This window comes from Phalangium opilio, unplaced genomic scaffold, assembly GCF_054372755.1.
Source record: "Phalangium opilio isolate 3A_F unplaced genomic scaffold, DU_Popi_V2 ptg000070l_1, whole genome shotgun sequence".
Classification (NCBI taxonomy): Eukaryota; Metazoa; Arthropoda; class Arachnida; order Opiliones; family Phalangiidae; genus Phalangium; species Phalangium opilio.
The window spans coordinates 15,333,796-15,357,971 of record NW_028324182.1 but is presented as its reverse complement, the minus strand read 5'-3'; the positions used below and the strand labels follow the sequence as shown (position 1 = coordinate 15,357,971).

The following is a 24,176-nucleotide window of genomic DNA, read 5'->3' as shown; positions in this document are numbered from 1 at the left end:
TAATTAAATTATCTAATTAAACCTGTAATTATTCATCGGAATGAATATTTAATCCTAGACAAAGAAGCCATAGTTTATTGTTTTTAACAAGTTTTGGAAAAATTATGTAATTTAAATTTATAGTTGAAAAATTAGATATAATTTCGATTTTAAAAATTCACCAGTCTAGACGATGGAAAAAAACTGAAAATGTTTTTTGATAGAAACAAGATGACCCAAGGACTGTACCATAATAGTATCCACATCGTTGTACGGTTAATAACCGTTAATTATAACATATTCAATGAGGAAAAATTACAATTTAGTAGGGTTTCGAATATCTAGTTCCATACCTTGAATACCTATACTAAAAAATCATGGCCGCTTACGTAATCTAATGATTAAAATTCCACTCCGGTCTCAAAGTAATAGCCTTATCGTAGATATTTATCATACTGCGGTGAGGCTAAAAAATATACATAAAAAAGAACTCCGTGCTCAAAACTCACGAATTTTAATCTTTCTTAATATTGGGAGGATTTTTTTTTAAATAACAGTAAAAAAACTGGCTTCTCTCCTCCCGTATATGTGTGTTCAAAATGAACGATTATAACGCTAGCTAGACTTAAAACCGGTAGACTTGGGTTACCTTAAAACGTGAACGCCAAAATATTTGGTATGTATACAACATACATTTGCGTTTTTAAAGACAGAAGTTTGAACTTCTACAAAAATAACTGGAGCCTAAACTAAAGCCAAGATATATATTTAAATCTGGCACTAGGCCCTCCTTTTTTCTTTGCATACCAAATTTACTGGGTAATGGATATACCATAGTTCTTTAGCATCGTGGAATTTTGCTGATATTTCTTTTATTATAAATATACTTTAGAAAATTAAAGTTAAGCACCCAAAAGTTCGTGTTATCGAGTTTTTATTCGCGTTTGTTAAGGCGCTAAGAGACTATAATATGGCTGGCCATTACTAGCGAAAGGGATAGTGAAACGTAGAACTTAATTGTTACTTAATAAAAGTTTGATGTTAATTAAAACTCAAGGTGAAAATCTATCGTAATTTCTAGGTTTCTTTAGTGCAATTATTCTTAATGAGGTCGTGATAATTTAAAGGGCGTTTTTGAATAATAGAGAGAATTAATCTAGAGCATTTTTTTTTCTATATACATAGTTTTAGGGCTAGGAGGATTCATTTCATTTGCACAAGGAGACCAGGCTACTTTTAAAACGAAAGTGCAGATTATTTTGACCGATCTCCTGGTGTAAATGGTATTTATAATCCTAGCCTGAAAATTAGGTATACTTCGCAATCAAATTTCACAAGCGTCTACCTAGATAGACCTCAGACGTCTGTACAAGTTTACTTACGGATGCAATGCAAACGTCTTTATAATAATATAATAATTAAACTTGTATTAAAATGAAACGATAATTTCATAGGACGTCCCTTTTACAATTAATTGTACGGTATACTTTGAGATTTTGTTGACGTACCGTGAAAGCAGGGTTCCCATAGATCTGGAAAATTAGTACATAATTAATTAGGGGTAAGATATAACCCTTTGTACAAAAATACTTGATAAGGTAAATTAACCAATTATATTTATTGTACGCGGCTATTTTAGTTTTAAAATTTTCTAAGAACCCTTGGAAGCTCTTTAAGACGCGCTCCTGGTCCAGCTAGGGGTAAAGGGAACGATGGGATACGTTAGAAACTGTCCTTTAATTATTAACTTATTAACGACGCATTCCTGGTGAGCTTATAATTAACGGGGATCATAGAGGTCGTACTCTAAGACCCTGCTGATATATTCTTAAATCTTCCACTGAATAATTTACTCGCTACAAAAGTTAATGCCGCTCTCTAGATGCAGATGCTGTTTCTCTTAAATTATCCAGCAGCATGAAAGAGCACGGGTCAATACGGATGATTTCCTTTGAGATATTAATTACTAAACTTCAAAGATATATATCTTAAATGCCTAATTGACACTTAATAAATTTTCCCCTTGTTTGTGAGGCAATCCTAAATTGTGATTGGCTAAGAATTTTCTCCCAATCCTGGAAAATTATATGGAGACTTTAATGATTTACTTCTAGTTATAGCTTTCTGTTAATAAGCTGGGCTTAAAAGACATTGGAGAATTTAACCTCTGTTCTTTGAAATATTACAATTTTAGAATCCTTTAAATTCAAATGAGGTATTTAGCAAATAATCGATGGGGGACCTCGATCCTTTATAGGGACATTCTCGGTATATTGAGTTTGTAATAGGACAGACGCTTGGGACCATACTATGAAAAGGGACTGGGGGTTTTAGGGACATTTCTATCGATATATTTAGGTGGTCACCGCATTTATTGAGCGGCTCCGATGCATGGGTGGTGTTAATGGCCTCGTGCAAACAATACACACTATGACGCGCTCGCTCGCCCAATGTTGACCGGACCCTCCTCTAACTGCATTCAGTTTCCGCAATCTATTCTGTTAATAAGACAGCTCGTTAGGAATCCTATTTCCCCTACGCTATTTTCCTTCTTCCCATGGATGGCGGTGAAGTTTTGGATGGAGAGAGAGAATATCAGGTTGATTTTGATTGGTCAGAATTAATAACGTAGGACGACTGTCTCTTTCTCGTATTTAGAATGACCTTGGTATACCAGAGATAACATAAGGATAATTTACTGATAGTTTATGGGTTTGGTTGATAATCGTCAGTGTGTTGCGCTGGTTAAATTAACTAGTTCTTTTTTTTTATTACTGACACGACGTGATAGCTAGCTATTTATTTTTTCAAGGTTGACGACTACCACCTGTTTTGATTAATTTTGATAAGTTTGAAAGACAGGACGTTCTCGCGTGGATTCACGTTGTTAATCATTCGAATTACGCGTCTGTTGAAGTTATTACGTAGTTCAGATTATTTCTTATTAATTTTCAAGGCCTAATTAGCACCTTAAAACATTTAATTAATTAAAATCATCCTACGAAGTTTCTATCTTAATTTATTTTGGGTGCGACTAAATTAAAAGAACTATCTTTAATTTTTTTTGTAAGATATTTGTCTTAATTATATTACGCAATTTGATTTGATATAATTATCTTTTAATTATAATGAATTAAAATAGTTTCAATAAATTATGAAATACGTTCTTCTCTTCGCTTTACGTGATTGTGTTTAGTTTTCGAAACGGTAAACCAGTTCGAATTAATTCTTTTTGACGGCCTCAAATAAACGATTAACCCAATATCCCTTTCTTTCTACGAAAATTTTAATAAATTCGAGCTCTGGGAATTGTTAAACAACTACACCAGTCAGAGTTTTCAAAAATGCAATCGGTACTACCCCCCCCCATCCCTTCTAGTCTCTTTCCCCCTTTTTTAGTTCACTTTTGTTTTCAATATCGGCAAATAATTATTACGAACGTGAGGTATAGAATCGAATATTCGAACGCCATTTTCAAGTTATAGGCGCGAACTACTGAAGCTTTTTGTATGGGGGGAAGAAAAATAAGTCTATTTTTGACACGTTTCTGGCAACAAGTAGTAGTCTGTCGTTGGTGGAATGGGTTAGGAAGAAAAGCTATGAATTTTACATAGGGCTTGGGCATTGTTTCGTTTCCATTCGTTTCAGTCTGCGCAACTCGCAAGGCCCAGTCTTTTTTATTTGACAGCATGGGCAACTAACCCGAAGTCTATTAACTCAAAGTTTTCAACAAGATAGACATACCGTTTTCAGGTTTTTATTACCACTGTATCTGGAAGTTCATGGTACATGTATTAGTCATGTTTAAGAACCCAAAATATTCTCTGAGTAACTTTTCGAACTGAGGTTTTGTATTTATTTATTTATTTAATATTACCATAAGTTCTTAAGATCTGTTCGATAACTTAGTCACTGGTTACAAACTGGAGCTTTTCATGAAGTGACGTAGGTCATAGACGCCTGACGAGGCGCTGTCAAAGGCTTAGTACAGAATAAATAGGAAAAGATAGTAAAGATGCGAAATTAACCACCGAGTGTAGGACTTCAATACTCTCTTGTCATTCTCGAAATAACTCTAGCTGTAAGTCTCTAGCATTCATTCTTATGGAACATGATATTACCTTGGTACCTACTTCCGGATTTAATTTACTTCCTTTTATAATCACGTTCGCTTCTCTTCTTTCTTCCTGACACGGCAGACGCCGAATCGAAATTTGTTGGGGGTGGTATAAAAACAATAGATGACGTTGTACGAATTTCCGTCTTGTTCAAAATGGAAGGTTTACCACGTCCATCTTAGAAAGATTAATAAAGACAATAGTCCTGGCATTAGATACATCGTTACTAATCTCTAGCCTTAACACTCGTTAAACAAAGATTGGTGAACGACGGATCTAAAAATTTTCCCCCGCTCCTGAAAAAAAAAATCGATATTGGTATCGATATTTTAAGATTAGCTTTTTGCACATTGATGGTGAAATTGTAGCTGGATTTTTTTTAAGCTATATTTCGATCCGAGTCATGTAAGGGGGGAAGGAACGGTTTCGGGGTTTGATATGATATATTGGGATTAAATTTTTAGATTTCGTATATGGTTCATAGAGTCTGACCCCAATTTTCTATATTTTATTTATTTTTTTTTTTTCACGTATTAATTCAATGGGTGAAGTCTTGTTTTTGGCGTGGTGTCATTTACAGTAAAATAGTTGTTTTATTTTTATATTTTTAATGCCTTTGACAGTTTGTTTTGTTGGTTAGAGCTAGAGTTGGGGTTGTAATTCCATACAATGTTAATGTTTGAGGAGGGTGGTATGCGGAAGTGGTTTTGTACGTCGTCGTGACACTGGGACTTAATTGTATTGGTATGACCACCTGAATTTGGTTGGGTGTATAATATTAATAATGTTGTTGCAATGTAATTAATATTAACGATTAGCTAAGCCCTACCCCGTCTTTTTCCGTATCTTTTGGTCTATTGAATTAGTAACTCGGTTATAATCTCCTTCCGTTTTATACCATTTCAAAAAGATTACCCACAAAGTTTGTCTGTTAAACTTATTTTTGCGAAGCTAAACACATTTTTATTTTCTACCAATTCAATGTGTAAGATTGAATATATCGGAAACATTGTATATATGTATATATATACATATATGTATTTGAAAAGGAAATTTTTATCTCTTCGTGGACGGTTTTTTCTTTCTTAACTATGGGTTTGCGCGAGACTTGGAAGGAGGGTTCGTACCAGTTTAAGAATTCCACACTGTAAGAATTAATTCCTTTAAGGGGTCTTAACAGTATAAACTATTATTAATCTATACTGAAAACTCGTATTGAAATATTGCCTTAGGGATGAAAGCGAGTTAGAGAGACGACTAGATCCCGATTCGTCGTCGCCGGAATATTCTTTTGATAAATTCATTTTCAAAGAAATAAGTTTTGACTCTTGAGTACTTGTTTCTTACCACCAGTCTATCTCGTTTTCTATGGAAAGAGTTAAGTTGGGTATTTTTTTTTAATATTAATTTTTGTGACGTAATATCACGATTTTGACATCATATTCATGGGGGGGATAGTTAAGTTCAGTTCAATTAAATTTAATGAAATTTATCCTACCTGAAGTTTTTAATATTTTAAAATCTATACATTTATTACTATTTTTTATTCAATGAATTGTGTTAACTTTTATCGAAGATACTACGTTGATTTTTAGTAGTATCTTTTTACGGTTTAATACTAACAAGTATTGGATAATGGAGGATTGGTTTGAAAGAATTTATATACCTAAAACCGTTTGCTACAGAAATAGAATCGGAGAATCTTTTAGCAAAAACCATTCCTTTTTTTTCTCTGTCTCTCTCTATACCTTCCTTACTGTTACTTTCTTCAAATCCTTTTTTTTCTTTCTTCCAAACGGACGAGGAGTCTTTGATAAAAGGGTTGAAATAGTTCTGTCTCTTAACTCTTTAGGAGAAGTACAAAATGTGCACGGGTGAAATTTTTTTCTTCTCTATTGTGAGAAAAGGAAGTCCCGCGTCTTCCTTTTTTGTGGTGATGCCTTTGAGTGGCTCCTGGGAAACTTAGCAGGTGTTTTTGCTTGCCCCTTTCCTTTGAATTTTAAATCGTGCCCTTTCGAATACCATCCTAGCTTCATTTTTTTCTTCCTTTCTTTCAAATAACAATACGCTTCTTTATTAGCGAGTGAAACTTTTCCTTTAAAAACACTAGTGTATACTATGATTTAGAAATGATCGTAACGTAACATGCTTTAGTTCAGTTCAGTTTTTCGTGGTTCTTGTAAATGTAAAAGGTTTAGTTGGATGATTTGAATTCGTTATCTCTTTCGAGCATTTTTCTTTTAATTTTATTATTGGAGGGTATCCCGGATATGGATGGTATATCGGAATGAGTAATTAATTCTTGGGGAATGATATTCAGTAAATTTGAAAGTCAATCACCCACGTCAGAAGTCGACCGACCTCGACTGAACCCAACGACACGTAAATAGGACAAAAATCAAAAATAATTTTGGAAAAAAATTAAAAGTTAATTTATAATAAAAAGTTCGATTAAGAACCTTCTAAAATCCATTATCTAATTAATTAATTAATTAATCTAAAGTTAATTTAAGATTCGAGCGAGTTAATTCCCTAGCGCCCCCCAAACTAACTACTTTTTAGACATAAATAATTAAAATTTATTAATTATGTATGATACTGTTTTTACGGATGAGAGGAAGTTTTTCAACCCCTTTTGTCTGCGGATTTATTATTTTTTTTAATATATTTGAATTATCATTCTCGACCCGCAAAGGATTATGGGCTGGATTTTCCCATAAAACAGTTGGGTATAGGTGAAACTTTTTATTCAAATTTAGAAGAAAATATGTATTTAAAAATTTAGAAACCTGCATTTAATTTAAAAAAAAATTTAAACGATATAGGCCTAGGAATTATTTGAAAGCATAAAACTTATTTTAGGAAATAACTTTCGTCGGTGCCGGTTTTCTTTTATAACAAATATTTGAAATTAGCCTTTTAGCGAGTTTTGGATATGGTTCCTGGCACCGAGGTTAAACCAGTCGTGAAAATGAGTAATGATTTTGAAGATGAGCGAAGATGTAGTTCTTTCTTACTCAACTTGACTGCGTTAATAAAGGCTAGGAGACCATTATGTAACCCTTTAACTAGTCACAAGTTATCTAAGTGTTATCTTTTAGAAGACAGAGCGAGCTAAAGCCTGGTTTTCACTGGCCCAAAACGCAGGAAAAACCGCGTTCCGCGCCGTTTTTTTAGAGGTAACTTGCCGCAAAGTTTCGCGTTTTCTGTGCGGCAAGCACGGATCTGGTTTTCTATTTTTCCGCAAATTTTTACGGAAAGGAAAGCGGTGGCCAATAGGAATCGACGAATGCGTGACGTCATAGGCTTGGTTTTGGTCAGCTCGCGAGGCTTTTTTTCGACGCCATTTTTTTATTTTCAAGGCGCTTCTGTTGTCGAGTTAAATGTCTAAAAATTTATAGTTAACGATTTGCTAAAGAAATTTGGCTTAATCGTTATTTATATGATAAAATTGAACGTTTTTACAAAGACAATTAAGTCTAAGAAAATAGATAGGTTGCTATTGGTGCATTTTCAACATAACTGATAAGCCTTGGTCTCCACGAACTCGCACTCTTTCATATTACAAGTGAAAACGTTTTGCCACCGCTTTTTAAGGAATTTTCCGCAAAATTTTGCGGATTTTTCTTTTCTGTTCCGTGAAAATTTCGGCAGTGAAAACCAGGCTTAAGGAGGATGGTTGAGAAACGAACGACACGTGTTGTTTCTTGTAGAACCTGATTTTCTTCAAAAGCGTGGGCGATTTTTATTTAGTTTGCGCATCGGATGGGTTTATTGAGCATGGTTTTTTGTGGGTAAAAACCCAATAAAACCTGTGAGGTTTCTTTTGGGCAGGGTTTGAACCCCTGTAAATTAGTTCTAAAAATTATTGGAATGGAGAATAGGGAAATTTGTTAGGAGTGAAATCTGTTGTTTAAATTTCAAAAGATATCAGCTTGCGCCTGCGCTGTCGCGACATCCGTGAAGACTGCGAATGTTGCCTTTCTTTTTCTGATTTTCAAGAATATTGCTGTTTTTCTTCGTTTATTTTTGGGCGAGGGGCCAAAATACTTTAAAAATCCTAACCACAATCCCCAAAAAACTAACATCGAAATAATATTTTTTTTTTACTTTGAAAATAAGAATAAGAAATGTTTCCAATCCATGGTTCGTGCGGTGAAAGACATTTTTAACCTACCTACCTTCCTTTCTCCTCTGGTACCGTTGGGACATGGGTTTTAGTTTCGACTGGTAATGCTCCAGTGATTTACGCACACTAAGCATTAATATCTAATTCGCTGTCTTTTTTGCTTGTCATTTCGCGGTTTCTTTCACTAATCGAGTCTTCTCTTCCCCCATCCGTTCCCCCTGTGTTCGTCACGCTTCGTAGCCAATTCGCCCCCGCAACTAGGCGATGTACTGAACTGCTCTAGAGTGTCTGTGCCATTATTTTAACAAGGGCAAAAAATAATTTTGTTGTACTCCGTGTGGGTTTAATAATGTTCTTAGGTTGTACAATACCCTACAACGCGCGCTAAAGCTAGTTGGAAATAATTTTGTTCAACATAATGTGTGGTATCAAATTTGTTTCTTGAGGAATCTTCAACCGGACCTCGTTACCATCTTAGATCGTAAAATTGTTCAAAAGAAATTCTTATGAAAACATAATAAGAATTATTTTTGCGCCCGAGTGGTTTCGTATTGAACTTTTCTTCTTACCTAGTTAGTAGTTACAAATTTTATTATTTTTAAATTTGGTGGGAGTCTCAAAATATCATGTTCTTAGTCATCCTAACCCATTTTTGAATTTTTTTCTGGTATTATTTATTTAATATTTTTTAAATAATTTTTTCAATGTAAGATTAATTTAATTTTCGACTTTATCGTTTGAAAAATAATTTATTCAGTAATTATTTAAAAATTATTAATTTATTACCTTCTAATATCTTAAAATTGAAAAACGTTTGCCTGGGTCATTCGTACAATTAGCGTAGGAACTTGCTACCCTTTAGTTTTTTTTTTACCTTTTAATGAATACAGGAAGTGTTTTGGGTTGTTTTGTATTCAATGGCCATCCGCGTATCGCGTGGGTGCCAAAATTGAAACGAGAGACTATACTTTACCCTCTCTCTCTCTCTCATCGTGTATTTTTGGTAATGACGTATTTTGCTAATACAAATTACAAACATAATATTTTTGGGGAATTTTCGTACGCCTTCAGTTGTTTGAAACTTTATCGAAATTTAAAATGCCCTGGATTTCAACGCTAGTCTCGAAATAAATCGTTAGTTTAAAACTAAGGCGATTAAAAAGTCATTTGGCCCAAATACGCGACCTTCAAAAAATAAATAAGTAATCCGAGTATATACGTAATTTCTCTATACAATATTAAAAAAATTTTATTTTTAGTTTTGATACTTATTTCAAGGCTCGTGCGATGTAATGGATAGATTTGCTAAAATTTTCACGTTAAGATTGTACTGTTATCAAAAGCGTGTGCAAGGCGTTTTTCAATACAGTTCTGTTATTATTATATCCAAGCTTATACCGTACTTAAAATTTATCTTGAGAAATATACGTGAGAATATTAAATTTACAAAAAAAAGTTTGTTTTGGGGAATCCGGTTCTCTCTATTAGATGGTCACACTTGGAAGAGTAATGCAGTAGGTTTATCTCAACCTAAATTTACAATACTAAGGAACTCTGGGAATAGCCTAATTATATCTAAATTCGAACTAGGTACATGCCTAGTCTTTTTAATATTGCATTTTTTCAAATGTGATGGAATTCTTTTTTCCGCGTTGATATTGAAATTTTATTATAGATAAAATACATAATTTTTTTTTGATATTGTTTCATCTGTTAGTTTTTGTCTTGTCGTTGGTACCACTTTGATAAGGCTCGCCTTGGTCTACATTCCCGAATTTTGTTAGGGAATTTGCGTGTTGAATTTTTGAAACGCTTTCAATTCCAGGTGTTAACACAGGCGCGTAATTTCAAGTTACGGATCACTTGTAATTAGGAATTTTGAGGGGAAAGTGTTGCGTTTCCTGAAAATCAAAATCTTTACCCAATTTTACGAAATTCCGTTAGAATTATTCAATAATTCTGGTAGAAAAATGTGCGATACGATACTAAGTCAAATTTTAAAGGGAGGATGAAGTAGTATTAGAACCGGTTTTAATCAATTTGTTGTGAGATTTTTTGTAAAACACATTTTATTGACAACTTTTGTCCCTTAAAAAATTGTCAAAAGGGTGCCAACCCGTTTGATATTAATCGGTTTAATAGTTTTAATTAAAATTAAATCGATTAAGGATGTAATCTTCCTCCTCGAAATATGATATCTTGTTTGATAATTTTGATTAACGTTGAATATTACCTTGTGTTTAATTAACTTCTACATAGCTTAAGTTAGGATTCACTGGTGTTAATTCAGAATGAGGATTTCGATTGCGAAGAGGTAATCAGAGGTTCGTTAAGTCCGAATGCGAGAGAGAAAGTGAATTAGTTTTCCGGTAATTTTGCTTATAAATAGTTAATTTGGCAATGTTACATTAAGGGGTGAACCTTTGTGTTTATAATGGAATTGCCAAATAATAACTCAAAGTTCACTCTGCAACCCGGCTTTGCTTCCGTTAATGAGATAGGCGAACGGGGAAACAATATACCCCGTCGTTCGTTGGGTTTAATAGGATATCTAACTTAATTAGTCAACGAATGATAATTAGAAATTAGCCGTGCTGTACGCCTAGAATAACACCGGGAGAAAGATATTTAAATCCTTGTAATAAACAGTAGTATAATGTTAGCTGTTACCCGCGGCTTAATTTCTAAGCTTGGTTAGTTTTCTTTTAAAAACAGTGCCACGCCATATTGTAAAAGTAGCTCAATATTATTGTAGTGGGCATGCGAGTGGACACTGGGCTCTCACTTCGATGAAACTCTCGTTAATAACGTTCGAATTATTTATTTATGAGTTAAAATTGATTGAGTTTTTGAACATATAGCTTGGGCTATTTGGATCCTTATATCAGAATATTTTTGAGTATTTTTTGCGTACGCAAAACGAGTCTATTGGCCTCTCTAATTAATTTAAATCTATTCCCATACTCAGGATCACTTTAAATTGCTGCAAGCCGTACCTAAAATATTTAAAATCCTGGTAATAAACTTGCACGGATTGCGAATATGTTTATTTTATCTTATCGTGTTTTAATTTTTATTATTAGTGCGTATTCGCGGTTTAAGGCCATGCCATGGTACAGGTAAATAAACTCTCTAGGTAATATTTATCTTTATCCTTTTCGAAATTTTGCCACGTTCAATAAAACTCGATTGAGGAGTTATTTAGCGGAGTTTGTAACCCGTTTCGTTCCCCCTCCCCTCCCCGGTAGCGTTTTATAATCTTTTTTCTTTACACCTAAAACGCTCATTAAAATGCGGCGGTAAAATGAATTTAGAGGTTTTATCGGGTTTATACTTTCTTTTAACATAGCCCACTCGATCGATATTACGCAAGATGCTAGCGCCGGTAGTTTGCGTCCGTGTGCACGGGATCGAGTGGGCTATGAATTAAGATAATATATTCAAGAGTGAATCTTCATACTCCAGTTAACTACCATTTCTTTTGGGCATCTGATTTAAATTTTGCGCGAACGCGGCCATTAGATGGAGCTAGAGTTGCAAAATATAGATAACTTAGGATATTAGGGCGCCATCTAGAGTTTTCTATTGAAATTTCTGTTACTTTTCTTTAGTGAGAGATTATTACACCTCCGCTTGTACTAATACCGGTCCAGATACTCCCTGTATTATTCTAGTTAAAAAAACTATTAGTCAACTAGCTAAATTCTATATTTAAATTTCCCAGTTTTATGGTAATTTATTTAATTACATAGACTAGGAAATTTTAAAAGGGCACGCAACTAAAGAAGAATGAAATAATTATAATAAAAATAAACATTTCTTTTTCGGTAAATTTTAATATTCTTTTTCATCTTATTTGGAATTTTGTGCCAAGGAACTTTATAAACAAGTTTCCTTTCAAGATGGCCGAAGCACTGTCGTTGCCTTTCTTCTTTAATGACGTAGATTACGTGGGCTTCCCATCTTCAGAGAGAGGGAGAGAGGGAAAGTGTAATTGAAATTAAACGCGCTGTGCCGGGGTCATAGTCTGAAGGTTCACAGCGCGGCAGCTTCTCGTTCCTTTTTTATTTTATTTTTAAACGTAGCATAATTATTTAAATATAAACGTTGCCTTTTGTTTTGATATTAAAAATGAAGCCGACACGTCCGCGTTTCAGATTTGAATTGAGGACTTTACCTTGAACCCACACTTAATTAAACTAAACCCGGGGAAAACGCATCTATTGTGATTGTTTTTGGGTTAAAAAAAATTAAAAGTATTGATGGACTATGTAGTGACATAACCCTGTTCTACCCGTTATAAGTAATGGTCTACCATTGGGACTTTTAGTAACCAAGGGCTCTTTCTTCAATAAAATGGGGTGTCTTAAAGAAAACAATGTGGTCATCATACCAGACCCTATTTATTATTTGCCCCCCTTCCCCAATTTTGAAAAAAGTCTATTGTTTGTACAAAAAAAAAAGATAATAATTTAAAACCAAATATTTTCGTATGTCAACTTTCATTAGGTTTTAGAGTTACGTTTCATTCCTCGATGATAATGCGCGAATTGAGAATTTTGGTTTGGAGTTGACCCTGGGCCAGATATAACTGGTTACCCGGGCAAAAGTAGTCAGCGGATGAACAAAAGAACCCTCGGGTGTGGGGGAATATTAGGGGGGGACGAAGCGTGATCATTATAAGACGATCATAAACTTGTTTCGATCGTTTCTTACGGGTTTTCACTTCTTTTTCTTTTCATATGATCTTAAAGTTGTCTGGGAGGGTTGCGTTGTACGCTGCTGGGAAATGAAGCTTTCTGGACAACCAGCCATCTAGCTGGCTCCTTTTGATGTAACTTTAAACTACTAAGCGATGTAGGTGTATTATTTTACTTAAGTATGCTAAGAAGACGGGCAAGGGAAGGAAGAGGGTTAAGTATTTAGTTGATGGGAAAAGAGGTCGTTTATGTATATAAATAAAACTGTATACTTTCTTTATCCTAAACTCCCACTTTGAAGATCCGTTTCTTCTTCTTGAATATCTTGATGGACGTTTAAGTCTTTAAGATTATTTTTGTATTATCTATGCACCGTGTTACTGATAAGTCTGCCATATATTTAACGGTGCGTTCTATGGTTAAAATTAAGTGGAAAGTGGCACCGGAAGTGTTATGGAACATGGCGTCTACGAACTTTGATTGGCCTCTTAATCAAGGGAATAGTAACAACATATGTGGAATAATTAGCTTTACTTTACTAGCGTATGTGCACACTTGTACAAATTTAATAGTACACTTCTGATAGATAAAGGGTCAATAATTTTCTTAGACTATTAATGAGTTAATCACAGCATGCTGATTTAATTGCAAAAATAATTTCGTCTTCGCTGGTCTTATGCCTAAAGAATTTAAAAACAAAATTATATTATATACATTTTATCAATTTTAATTAATTTAACAGTGACTGTTAAATTACAAAGTTATTTGTTTTAACTTTTGCGGGGGAGGATGCTATAGCTTTCTTTTTTGTGTCTTTCTTTTTTAATTTCTTGTCTTGAAAGAAAACCGGCTTCACTTTTGAATATAAGGATTCTAGCGCTACAGACTTGATGTCCTCTATCGGGTGGTCTTTTGTTAAGTTAAGTTTCTCTTTTTATTTATTTTTTTCCCGACTGGTTCAGAAGGAGAGTTGTTAAGTCCAAGGAGAATTAAAGAGAGAGAGTTTTACAAGGAATGGGGTCATTCGAATCACTTTCGAATTTCTTTAATTTTTGTTGCTTTTGACCTAAAAGTTTAAGTACGGACTTAAGACAAAGGACAGCTTCCACTTTTCCACTTCTCTTCATCCCCCCTCCTCACCCCCTTTTTGTTGTAATAGCTTCTTGCGTATATGTAAATTTTATTTTTAAAAAGTGACTATAAGAATGAAAGGAAAGTACCATTCTCTAATACACGATTTTTACTTTTTTTTTTACTTCTTTTTTGGTATTATTTTAGTTTGTAGAATTAGGTTGGGTTTTTTTTTTTCTTGTGTGTGTCAAGAAGTTGTTTTTAAGAATATTTTTTTAGCATTTTTTTTCAAAGAATTTGTTCACGAAACGAAAATAATTTTAAATAGTCATGGTCTATGTTTGAGTAACGCAGCCGATACGGTTGTCGCTCAAATTCGGGTTTTAATTCAGGGAAAACTCAGGGAAATTTCCGTGAGGTGCTTGAGTAAGTTTTCCCTGATCAGGGATTGCTAAAACTAAAAGATGCAGCCAATCCCGTAGTTATTACACCAAAGAAACCACCCCTGCAAATAATAGGTGGAATTGCACCTGGAAATATTAGGGAAAATACCTGAAAATGTCAGGGAAAATAGAGTTTTCAAAAATTGTATGAACCCTGGTTATGGAATTAACGCAACCAACTCACTTGGAGAAGTTGGAGCTGATTTTTAAGCTAGGGTAGCTATGCCCTTAAATTTTAAGGGACTTCACATATAACATTTTAAAGTGCCGTTGAAGTATATCTTTGAGTTTTGACGACATTTGCAATTTAAAGTTAAACACTTTAGTGGCGTCAACTCTCAAAAAACGATTAGACTTGCAAATATATTTGGTTAAGTTTCCTTCCTTTTTTAGCTTCCCCCTTATAATGAACCAACAAAATTTAATCGTTTAAGAATTTATACCTAAAAAAACTCCCCTCGAAATTTTGCGTTTGAAAATTTGAAAAGATTTTTTTTTTCAGTATTTAGTTCATCCGGAGTAACTTAGTTCCCTTGGATCATCTTTCCTTTCCAAGTTTTTTTCTTAGGATATATATTTATATATATATATATATATATATATAAAGAACTGGAATTTCTCTGTATTATGAAAGATTTTTTGGGGAGGGGAGGGGGGTTTAGAAGTTACCAATGGAAACACCTTTTTCCTATATATTTTTTTTTTCTGACTGTTTCGAAGATGAAACGAAATGATGAGGTCGACAAACTTGGGCTAATTTCTGGGCTGACGTTGCAATAATAATAAAAAAATACGCTTTTCAGACTAGTCTTCGTGACTGTGCTTGTGTCCGTGTCCCTAGCTCATCTTTTTTAACCATTCCTTGGTAGTTTTTATCGCATTAAAGATAGAGAGAGAGAATGTACTAGATGAATTGTTTCATTGGTTAGGAGCTTGCAGGGAACCGGAATTATAAATAACCTATTATTTGCAAACATCATTTGGATTTATTTATAAAATGACTTGGGGCATGCCTTGAGATAGCAGAGTATTTTTATTTATTTATTATCTTTATTAAAAATCCACAGGGTGTTTCTGAAACGACTATCAGAAACTATGAAAATGTAACCTCTATAACAGATTATGCCATAAGGGACACTGTGTTTTCAAGTTAAGATTGTTTAGAGTATTTTATTGTTGACCCCTTAAATTTAATTAAGAAACTTATTTAGACAATGTCAGATTACTATTTTAATTAAGGGGCCATCCCTAAAACACTCTTGAATCATAACTCAAAAACAAATGAGTCCATTGTGGCAAAATCGGTCACCTCCCTTAATTTCTGATTGACCTTTTTCAAAAACACGCGATAAAGATGGTCACTCATAAATAATCTCTTTGACAATACTTGAAAGTAATTGAATTTCTTTGTGTAATTTATTTTTAAATTATTGTACTGTAAAAGTAAGCAACTTTCGTCCCTGACACTTTTTCATAGTCCATGGCCACGAATTCTGTCTTTTTTTTGTGGAGTTTTTGTTAAACAATGAACCATTTTCGCAATGACCTTAACTAGAAGAGTCACTTTCGCAGCGGGTCTCTTGAATAAAACAATAGAGGATGAAACGTCTAGCCATATTTTTTATGGTAAAAAAAACCTCAGAAAATTAATTAATATATTGTCACTACGTCTACTCTAATATCAAGATGAAAATAATTTCTTTTGGAACAATTTTATTATATATAGAAACGCCCTATACTATACATGTGGTTTAGAAAATTGCATTCAATAAACCGTCTGTGTTTTACTATTATCAATATTATTAATTAGTGACTGGATTTATTATTTGATACCACGCGATTTCACCATCCCTTTATTAAAATTCAAGTTTCATTAAAAATCCACGCTCGTTAAGTTTTAAAAACAATATTTCATTGGTTTCGTATATTGTTCGAAGTCAGAGTAGCGTTAACTAAAATAATCATTAAGTTTATTAAGTTTGTACCTTACATCGTGGAAAACTGGAAATATCCGATGATTTTTGAATGAAGCATCACGAAGATGTATACTCCGGGTATATAAACATTAACCCTTTCCCCGAAGCTTTAAATACCTTTAACGATACCTGAACTTGTCTCAAGTCGCTCTCTCTTATCGTCGTAAAACCGTCTTAAGAACATTGACTCCTGGGTAGTAGAAGTAGTAGGTAGGGTAGAGTCTAAACGATATAGTATGAATTAACCTTATCATGATTTAGCGTTTTTTAAAAGAGCTCAAGGTGGAAGAGGGGTCAATTAATGACACTTCTCACTACGTCACGTGTAGTTAATTATGACCGATCGATTAAGAATTTTGTCGAGAAAGTTGAGGGGAATTATTACATATAAATATTTTAGAGATAAAAATAGATATAATTCAGCTTGATACGTTTATGTTGTTAGATTTATTTTGTAAATTGGTTTGAATTTATTAATTCTTACTTTAGAGGAAAGGGAATTTGTCAATACGTTTCACACTCACTTTATATAAGAGTTTTAACTTGTTGGCGGGATATTTGGGTATCTATGACCTTGGAATTGCACCACGTTGCTTAGTTCGCGAATTTTTGAACGCGGGGTTTCGTTCCTTGAGAATTTTATTTTCTCCTTGGTTTTGATTTAAGCGCTCAACCGAGTCAACGTTTCTTAAAATCGAACTTATGTACGCGCAGTAATGTTTACCCTCCTATATAGTCTGTCTCGATTCGAAATTCCGAACCCTGCCAGCCTGTGAGCAAATATTGGGTGATTTATTTATAAATGTGCGTCTGAATTTTGCTCCAGCATATTTCAAAAATATTTTATGCGGTTTTATTATTTTTATAATAATTTTGTATTTTTAAAGCTGTATTTTCACGTTAAATTTCCCAGGGAATAATAGTAGGAAACCACTATACGTTATAGTAGAAAAATACTGTAAATATAATACCTTGGGCTTTCAAAAATACCTAATAATGTTTTGAGCAATTGATATTATAGACTCAAATAGAGAGAGAGAGAGAGAGAAAAAAAACCGATGCACTTTTCTTATAAATGCAGCACCCATTGTTATATATCCATAAGTCCCAATAGAGTGAAGCCTTGTGTATTGCTATTACTCTTTGATCCCTATAGTATATTGTTATCCTCATTCCCCAACCACCTTTCTCCTCCTCCTTCCCTTCTGGGGAATCTTTTCTTTTAAAATCTCAAAGGAAGTGAAGTAGAGAAGGAGGGATGGATGGAGCAAGATGGAAGAAGCTCAAGAGTCGAGGGATTTTAAGAGTCTGGCTAACTTTGTTTTGCCATTTTCCAACGGTAATGCCCGAAAGCTCTTATTTTTTTCCCCCGCTCAACCCTATATCGTTTCCTATATATAGTCTAAGCTCAACTCGGGTCCGAAAATTTGGTATCCCCCCTCTCCCCGGAGGAAATAAATGGACCTTTTATGAAATAAAGGAAAGAGTTGTAGAGAGAGGGGGGATGGGTACTGGATCTTTTATAGGGAACTTTATCCAATTTTTTCCTTTTTTTTCTACTCTTATTTCATCCTCTTTTCAACGAGAGATAGATTGCCTTTAGGCTTAATCTGTCTTAGTAATCCGCAAATACCAAACTGCAAGTCCGAATTGTCAATGGAGTTAGGTCAGGTTATATTTCGTCGCCCGCCGCCGCGAAAAAGGCGTCGATTTCAAACGTTTTATTGGATTTTCTTCAAACGGAAAGAAAATGTTGAGGTGAAGTCCAATCATAGACCTAAATAGGCTACCTTTAGGAATTTTCGTTTTGTTAAACTTCTGTTCTAAGGTTTAGTTAAACTATAGCGTCATTCCTAAACCATACTCTTGAATATTATACATTAAAAACCAGCAGGTTTAATTCCAATTACAATTACTCATGGATGATGGAAGAAGATAAGACGCTGTAGGCGAGAAGTTTTTTAAAAAACGAGTTTCTATTAAATTCTGTTTGGCGTTGTTGATTTAGTCGCTATTCATTCGATTTTTAGTCTTCCTTATCCTCGGGCTGGTTTGCTTGAAACTTACCAAACGAAATAAAAGAATCACGTGACGTGGTTTTGCTTAGAACCCCGCCTCATCAGGACAAGAAGATGATTTACGTCATAGCTATATACTTAAGCCCCCGAGCCAGACATTGTCAGTGGTGCATGGACTCACGAACTGTATCTAAATGAAACGAGCTTAGTTTAATTTTTAGCCTGAAGGTTAAATGAAGATGGAAAGAATATAATATTGAAATCCAGAAATAATTCGAGCGCATTATTGTTATTATTAGTGTCCCCCCCTTACCCCTGGGCTCTGTCGCGCATGCGTAGGATAAATTCTTCGGTATCTGATTACAATATTTCCCAAACCGATCGGCAATAATTTCAAACTAGACTTTGCACTAACTATTTTTACTGACGTGAATGCATGAATGTCGCGAATCGTTGAAATTTCATCTTTATAGTGACTTACATTGATTATAAGGGAAAACCGCTAGTGACTTATCGCTTGAAGAAGAGTGTATGGAGATAACGTATCGCTCTGATATGAAAGTAAATCGTACCTACATTACGGATGTTATAATTAAGTAACAGTCAGCGCGAACTGCAATCTGCATTTAAAAGCAGTCATTAGGTCGACTGATACCAGCCCGGCCGCTTCGCGATTCATAAATTTTTGGGTGCCAGTATGAAAAATAGTTTGTGAAACTGATAAGGTGAAAACTTCATTTATTACCAAGAAAAACGAGGGAAGCCTGCATTTTCGCTTTGCTATGAGACGTATATTTTCTTCCCAAGTTGTCTCCGATTCCATTTTCGACTCGCCGTTATTCCCTCTCAGTTTGCGATATACTTGCGTTGAAAAGCCGGTCGCTCGGGATAAAAACTCATTATTCATATCTTTAATAAATAAAAAAGGCCACATGTCCTGCTCTGGAACTTGGACCTTTAACATTTTATCGGAGGCACCGGTTAGAGGCCGGCAACAGATAGATAGCCAAACACGCGTATCCACCCGACCTTTCCTAATCTGTAAGGTCTTATAGAGAAGGGAGACCAGCAAGTGTCCAAGGCAAACAAGAGAGATTACGAGTTTAGTGTGTATATATATCATACACTTGCTATCTTTTCGGGGCATCCCAAGGGCGTGTCTTCAACCATTAATGTAGCTAAAGGTCATATTACCGGCTAGGGCGCGGTGTACGTCTTCTGTCTCATTAAGAACTACTGCGTGAGAGGTTTTAGGGAAAGCATTCCAGAAACGTCTACGCGTACGGGAAAAAGCTAGCCAATTCCTATCCCTAAATTTATCAATATTATACATAGTTTTTAGACTAGAGGATTCCTAACATTTATATAAGGAGGCCTGGCTTTTGACTCCAAACAAATAATTAGGCACTTTTTATAGTGCTAATCAAAGCCTTTTCTTTAATCTTTAATGTTGAATTTCATTTGCAAACCACTCCTGTTCATAAATACCTAATATATATACTTTTTATACAAAATATATAGACTGAAATTTGAATGTTTATACCATCTATATTGGCTTGGATGATATACGACCGCGGGCGTTTTTTTGGCATGGTATATAAGGATCTTTTCCCAGCAGTATAGATAAATTGAGAATATTCGGAAAGGGCCCAGCTTTATGCCCAAAATATCGGGATTCCATTTTATAGGCCTAAATTTTCGCGTCAGAATCCTTTCCTGTTGAAGGGATACAATTTTATTTTTTTCTCCTTTTTCCCAGTTCCATCCATATTTCATTCGTTATCATTGGTCTTAGTTTAGATTAGATGTAGGTGTACTCACATGCATTTGGCCAATAGACGGAACATTGTACCTGTATAGTAACGTGTTCTTCCATCTACAATATTATTTATCGAATAAAAAGTTTGGGTTTGGCGCGGTCCAAACTTTTTCCTTTTGATCTACAACTTGCTTGCAATATATAAATATTTCTTATTTTCTTCGTCATTGCATTATTTCCTTTTTTTGGCAACGTAAGTTACGATTGCCACGTGAAAATAAGGGAATTTGAACCTATAGCAATTTTTTTTCTCAACTTGAAAGCGTACTTTCAACAAGGCAGCGATCGTATTAAAATTAAATCATGAAAATTCTCGCTTTCACCTTCCCTTTAAGAAAATTCTCGCGCTGAAAATATTTCTTTTTTTATTTGAAATGGGATAAAAAACTAAAACGATCTCGCGCGGATACTAGCTTGCCTCTATTCGTTATGGCGATCTAGTATTGGTTTACAGTTATATTACACTGCTTTTTAAGCTACTTGTTTCGTAGTATTTGGAGTCTAGTGATAGGGGTTGTTGTATATATGAAGGAGTTTCTCGTTCTATTGGGAACATTTTTAAGGTCGTTACCAACTTTTCTATCTTTCCATTGATTTTTTTTACTTTATTTTTTTCGCGGCTAGGTAGTTTATTGGTAGGATTTTTGGTCCTATTGTCTCTGGTCTTTTCTGAACTTTGAAGTAGAAAAAAGAAGTGCACCACGACGGCTGCAATTTAGTTCCATAGTTTTTTTTTTTTTTTTTTGGGGGCCCACAATTTTTAACTGGTTAGTTGGTCACTAACTCTTTGCACTCACTTGGGTCGACCAAAGTCTGTTTAGTGTTCACTGTGTCAAAAAACGACTCGACACTCTTAACTGAGGATGGAACAGAAATACTGTTTTTATGATAATTTAATAGTTTCTCAACCATTTCTTCAAAGAACCCTTTAAATTGGTCTAATATCGGCTTTAAAACCTTCTTTCTTTTAACAATGAAAAGTTGAAACTTTAATACAGTTTGGGATTTCAGAAAGGAGAAAGGGCTTTCTTTTTACAATCCCCGATGTTCTTGATTAAATATAGAGTACACTTTTTCTGTATTTGAAGCATAGTCAACAGTTGAGGGAGAGCAATAAAAAATATAACCGTCTGAACTCGAGAGTCGAGACTCGAGAGGATTGGAATATGAAATTGTAAAAGGTTGTTTGGGAATTCCCGCCCTCGATCTCTGTTAAGTTGTTGGAAAAGGAGTTAGGTATGTCTGAGTTTTTGCGATCAATTTAGTCAGTTCTTAGTATTTTCTTCGTTTCCAACATAAAATGCAACAGTTGCGTTTACTCCATGGCAACTTCTTAATGCATGGCCCCTTAAAATTAACGTAACAAACTGATAGAGAATTATTTCTAATTTTATTAAGGGGGTCATCCCTAAAATACTCCAATAATCATAACTTTTAAATGGATTCCATTGCAAGGGAAAAATGAAGTATAAGTTACTTAATTTTCCACTCAAAAATTATTTCCCACTGTACTTCGTTAGCACCACTCCCTGCATATTTTTAAACCTCTCCTTTCAAATGAAAATGTGTGTTTTTGAATGGGTTTTTTCCTTTTCTAAATTAAATTTTGATCGGGGGTATTTGTTTCGCTTCCTTTATATACAGTCTAGGTTTGCTTTCGCTAGGCCTATAACAACTTGTTCTTTGGCTAAACTAGTTTAAGGCGGGGCCCAAAGCTCTTTCGTGATAAATTCTTGGTCGGCGTCACCTGCCCTCCCGCTGACCATACGCTTCATTAGAGCCCGTTTCAGTTTATCGAATGGCTGGCCTCACTCGCTCTGGAAACAAAAGGGATTGCGAGTCCGGCGAAATTCGCAATACGCACGAGATGGTTTTGAAAATCTATGGATCGCGTGACTCGACTTAAGCCTTGGTCCAAGTTTTAAACGATTTTGAATCTGAATGATTGCCAAAGTTAAAGTTGAGACTCGTTTGACCCCATAGGGGAATTGAATTGAATTGAGCGCTCTAGCCATTCATTTTTAAACGATTTTTGTCTGAGATATTTATTTATTTACCGACGTGCCATATTAGATGTCTTTGGTGGATGTTGAGCAACTGTAGCCATTTGGTTTGGTTTTGCGAAGGTGCATGCGCAGTTAGTTGTTGACCAATTGTAGCTTTGTGTGTTCTTTTAACCAAGCCTGCTTACTTTGCCCGTTTATTGCTAAGCCTAAAGAACCAAATTCGCTTTCAGTATCAGACAAGGTCTAAATATTTCTATTCCAGTTTGCCCTTTGTACATTCTTTGTGCGTCAAAGTTTATATAGTTTTGGTATTATCCAAGTTGCGCCAAGTCGAGAAAATAAATGTACTAGCGTCTTTTTGAAATAGTGTAGTATAAAATAGGCCTTTTCATTTTATTTTGCCTTTCTCTTGTGTGTATTATATTTGTATGTCTTATCATCCATCCGAATATATTTCGAGTGCCAACTCGGATAAAAGAAAACTCCTTTGATATTTTCCCGCCTTGCAACGCGAGGACTTTTGTTGCATGGTTTTCGGATGAAACTTATTCTCCTCCGTTCCTTTTTATCTTAAGGAAAAAATGAAATTTCGTTATACTTTTTTGATTCCGATATCTGACTTGAATTTGTTCCCGTATATAATAAACGGGTTTCCACTACCGAGTCCTTCATGGATATTAGAAATATTCCCTATATGGGACGGGAAAACTATAAGAGCGCTTGCGATACGATACAAAATGTATCGGTGCACGAGACAGGGGGATCGTTATGAACATTTCAAGGTCATTCTAGGTTTAATCTCAGTGCTGTTCGACGGTAGGCACGTGGAGGGGGAAGTAAATGAGGTATTCCCTCCCCCAAAACTCACGTGCTCAACTCGAGCGCAAAATATTACTTCCTTGGCTTTCTTCTTTTCCTCTTTATTATTACAAAGTCCATGTCACTGTCGTTTTTACGCGAGGACAAAAACAGAAATAAAACTACTCTATTGGATTTTTTGCCGATATGAGAACTGAATTGGTTTAAGGTATTCTATAGTAAAAGATGTATATACTAGAGTCTTGGGAGTCCCGATGCTCAGAAACTATAGAAAAATTGGATAACCCTGTTTTCGAATATATATATATATATATATATAAAAAATAGGCTTAGCATTGTTTATATTTTTTAGCCTAGGGTGGTTTTTTTCTTCTCCTCAATAACTCCAGGGAGAACGTCGTTTTGTGAAGCGTGTTTTTGAGTATTAAGTCTAAAAAGCGAAAATGTATATATACCAAACTTTGTTTTGTGGTATCTTTATCAGTTATTGGAGATTCTGTTGTCCCAGGTTGTAAAAAAGTTTGTAAGAATTGATATTTTTCAAAATGGGCCTAAAATGAAAAAACTGCATGGAAAAGTCTGGGATTGTGTGATGATATTTTAGGTAATTGAATACGCCGCCATCTTTTAAAATGGCGTCTAGAAATGTATCCAAAACGCCTTAATTTGATTTAATATAAAATATTTTAATTTAAAATACCTTATTTTTTTACAGAAACTTGATTGATTAAAAACAGCGTCGCATGGAATAAAACAAACACATTCATCATCACAACCACACGTCAGATCCTCGCCAGCAATTAAGGGTGAGTCAGAAACCTTAATCAAAGTTTATATTGTAAATTATCTTTCAAAATTTCGCGATTAAACGCGCCGCCGCGATAAACCACCTACCGGTATTACCGACCTTCGAAATAAGCAAGAAATTCTGCAACATTTGGTTGAGCTAGTGGACGTATTTAGGGATCCTTTTTGTGATTTTTAATTTAATTACATTTTTTAAATTAGGGTAGATATACGAGGTTCAGAGAAATTGCGAATTGCAAAACTGGGCCTCGTGTATATAATTTACACTTTGCTTGGACTAATGAATTCCGG

General features: G+C 34.6%; 1 protein-coding gene across 2 annotated transcripts in view; it reads left to right on the top strand.

Annotated features, from left to right (window-relative positions):
- LOC149661967 (putative polypeptide N-acetylgalactosaminyltransferase 9) overlaps positions 1 to 24,176 on the top strand; it is a 107,897-nt gene that overhangs the window by 20,144 nt on the left and 63,577 nt on the right. For both annotated transcript variants that reach the window (XM_089843537.1, XM_089843538.1), the window contains exon 4: positions 23,794 to 23,884. The gene's annotated coding sequence lies outside the window, so the exon portion shown is untranslated. The remainder of the gene's footprint in view (positions 1 to 23,793; positions 23,885 to 24,176) is intronic.